The sequence below is a fragment of the Octopus bimaculoides genome, chromosome 14, assembly GCF_001194135.2.
Source record: "Octopus bimaculoides isolate UCB-OBI-ISO-001 chromosome 14, ASM119413v2, whole genome shotgun sequence".
NCBI lineage: Eukaryota > Metazoa > Mollusca > Cephalopoda > Octopoda > Octopodidae > Octopus > Octopus bimaculoides.
In genome coordinates, this window is record NC_068994.1 from 53,381,415 (window position 1) to 53,385,294 (window position 3,880).

The 3,880-nt window shown below is 36.2% G+C and overlaps 1 protein-coding gene and 1 long non-coding RNA gene across 3 annotated transcripts in view; one reads left to right on the forward strand and one right to left on the reverse strand.

Moving 5' to 3' along the window:
- LOC106868552 (G-protein coupled receptor dmsr-1) overlaps positions 1-3,880 on the forward strand; it is a 184,783-nt gene that overhangs the window by 114,993 nt on the left and 65,910 nt on the right. For both annotated transcript variants that reach the window (XM_052972867.1, XM_014913861.2), the window contains one exon: positions 181-232. The gene's annotated coding sequence lies outside the window, so the exon portion shown is untranslated. The remainder of the gene's footprint in view (positions 1-180; positions 233-3,880) is intronic.
- Positions 1-3,880, reverse strand: part of LOC128249390 (uncharacterized) — a 107,651-nt gene that overhangs the window by 7,624 nt on the left and 96,147 nt on the right. The gene's annotated exons all lie outside the window — the stretch shown is intronic.

Here is a 3,880-nt window from a genome sequence, read left to right on the forward strand (position 1 = left end):
GTATATATATATATATATAATTTACTAACATTTTTGTAATATATAATGTGTTTTATGCTACCTTGTATGTATGTATGAATATATATGTATGTGTGTATATATTATATATTTCTATTTAGTTGTATCTATGTGATAAGTAAAGGTATTAAAAGTATTCTTTTTATTTACTATCCATTGCAGAACCTGGATTACACATTTATATCTTGAACATTTGTTGATTCAACACTTTAAGGTAAGTTTACACCTTCGTGTTGTATGCTATTTCTCATTCAGTTTGCACACATATGTAAATTATATATATTGTTTTGAATTTGTGTGAATGTGTATAGAATAACATGCCAGTCGAATAAAGTTAAAACGTCTGGTTTTCACGTTTTTTTTATTATGGTATTTTAACATAAAAAAATATTTTGTAATACTCATAAAGTTAAATTACAGCTTTCATACGTAGAGGAATCAGCAGGTATGTATGTATATATGTATATATGTGTTTGTATATATAAGCATAGACGTGTAGATAATAAAAAGCTGCTTCGTAAGCACGTAGTTCTTGATTCAGCCCCGCTACGCGTCACCTCGGGCAAGTGTCTTCTATTATAAATGTGGATCGACCAACATGTGAATGGTATATGTGTACGAGTTTGTCCCCTGCCGCCTGTAATCCGGTGATGGTTTGTTTACATCCTTCTAATGTAGCGGCTCAGTAACATGCAACGATGGAATAAGTATCAGTCTTAAAAATAATCCCTAGAGTCGATTGATTTGTTCTACTAAATTTTTTAGGGCGGAACTCCTCTGCGTGGCTGGATTATAAGGATTAAAACAACTAAATACGCGTGTGTATTTGAGTGTTTTCGTTTGTGAGTGTGTCTCTTTGTATGTGTGGAATGGCAGCTATTTCGTATACGTTTATCAATATGCTAGCAAGATCCGTGACACTCCGGTTACGACGACGAGGGTTCCAATTGATCCGATCAACGGAACAGCCTGCTCGTGAAATTAATGTGTAAGTGGCTGAGCACTCCACAGACTCGCGTACCCTTAACGTAGTTCTCAGAGGGATTCAGTGTGACAAGGCTGGCCCTTTGAAATACAGGTACAACCACTGGGCCATTGTGCCTCCACATTAGCAAGATTGTGTATGTAGGAAAGAATATAGTTAAATGCGAACTAACGTCCTTAATATAGTTGGACGCAAACGAATTCTTAATCACTTACCATTGACCTCTTAATGAGAAGTAAAATAATTAGCATTAATAACAATTGTTGTGAAGAAAGAGGAAGCAGGGCAAACCGAGGTTCAAGTTTATTCAAAATTAAATGCTCGCGTCCAGTAGCGAATGTATCTGATATTCAATGAATGCAGTGACAATTTCGGACATATAATGGTCTTGTTAGACCATCTTAGCGAAATAGAATTACTTGAGAGATATAATTTTAGATGGACTGGTAAGGTAGGTAGATAGAAAGACAGGAGGGCGGACAGACATGCGGACACAGACATGCGGACACAGACAGGCAGACAGGATAAGACAAGCAGACAGACAGATAGCTAGACAAACATAGACGGACAGACAAATAGACGGACAGATAGCTAGACAGACAGATAGCTAGACACAGACAGACAGATAGATTGATAGACAGAGAGACAGGCAGACAGATATAGATAGGTAGATATAGATAGAGAGATAGATACAGATAGATAGAACATGAAATTAAAAGAATTTACTAACCCAAAAATTCTCACTGTTATAGTCCAAAATCTCGAAAATTTTCCGAAACGAGCAGTGAAAGAAAATTCAGCAAAGCAACCACAACAACAAAAAATTACCACTACTATTACTACTATTGTCATACTACGACATCAAAAGCAGTAAAAGACTGTCAGAACATTAAAAAAAAAAAACAAGAAAATCAAACCGCAAAATATACTGAATAAGAAGAAAAATTAATGAAGTCAACAAAAAATACAAGGACAAGGAAGAGAAATAACTAACGGTGTAAGGTTTTGGGACGTGACTTTATTGAGACATTACGATAAAAGCCAGAGAAAACGGAATGTGAGATTTATATTATATCTACGTGCAGATAAGATGGTTTTTAAAGCATTGTGGCGTGTACAGAAGTGGTTTTAGCAATGATCGTCCAACCTGCTTTATTAAACGAACCGGGCAGAATAATTGATGTCAGCTGTAATGAAAATCTTGCACATTAAATTTGCACACGGCACGACTCGGTTCGGCTCACTGGGAGCTTCAAGTCTTTCCAAATGTTTGTTTTTGGTTGTTTGTTTGTTTCTGGTTGTTGTCCAGTCACATCTTGCAATGATAACAATGTTAACTTGTTATTTGGGGAATATCTTAAGTGTTAATGCGTACGTCTGAATATATATAAACTTGTATCATATATATGGAATATATCTGTGTATGTTTGTGCATGTATGGGCTGCGCCTTCAATACAGCATGTTTAAAAAGAAAGCCAACTTCAATACAAACATTTATACATGCATATACACAAACACTACGAATTACATACATACATAAATGGATATTGACAAGGGGAAAGATACGAAAATAATAATAATAATCCTTTCTACTATAAGCGCAAGGCCTGAAATTTGGGGGAAGGTGATAGTCGATTACATCGACCCCAGTACTCAATTTGTACTTAATTTATCGACCCTGCAAGGATGGAAGGCAAAGTCGACCTCGGTGGAATTTGAATTCAGAACATAAAGACAGACGAAATGCCGCCAAGCATTTCGTCCGGCATGCTAACGATTCAGCAAGCTCGCCGCCTTAATAGTGATAAGAAGAAAAAGAAGAATGGTTTTAAATTTTGGCACACGGACAGCATTTTGAATGGAGAGGGCAAGTCGATTATATCGACCCTAGTGCTCAACTGGTACTTATTTTATCGATCCCGAAAAATGAAAGGCAAAAATCCACCTCGGCAAAATTTGAACTGAAAAATGTTGACCATAAGAAATGTCGCTAAGCATTTTGTCCGACGCAGGAACGGACAAACTGTTTAGCAGCATAATAATTATAATTATAATAATTGTCTGTAACTTGGGTATCATGCGACAAATTTGAGGACGGGATTAGTTGAATAAGTTGATGCAGATAGGGTCAGGCATTAGTGTGCGGTTAAGAAGCTTGCTGAGCAACCAAGTTGCTCTGAGTCTTGTCTCATTGTGTGGCACACAAATATACAGATATATATACACACGACGGGCTTCTTTCAGTTTTCGTCTACCACATCCACTCACAAGGCTTTGGTTGGCTCGAGGCTATAGTAGAAGATATACGTCCAAGGTGCCACGCAGTGGGACTGAACCCGGAACCACACAACCACTCCTGCGCCTATATGTTCATTTTAAAGTGAAGTGTGTGTTGTGTCTAGGTCCTGGTGTTTCTCGTAAACGCACAAGATATCTTAGTGTCTTTTGTTATTCCCATTACTGTTCGCTTTTGCAGTTATGGATAACGTTTTCTTTACTGTTGTTGATTCCATCGATCTTATTTTTGTTATTGTTATCTTGTTGAAAATATTAATGTTGCTGTTGTTACTTGTTTTGTTTGATATTCGCTGGCATTCTGAATTTTAGTTTGATTTTTTTTTGTTGTTTTTTTTTTTGCTGGTTTTATCGAATTTAACAAGTTTTTATCTTTTTCCACCTTCCATTGCATTATTATTATTATTATATTATTATCATCATCATCAGCTTACCATTATTATTTCGCATTTTGTTTTTTTTTTGTTATTGTTTTTGTTGTGTTAAGTAGAAGTTTTGTAGCCGTCGTCAATACTGTTGTTTATAGCAATTCCATTTTCCGCTTCATTGCTGTGTTTTGACATGGAAAACTACGCACACAC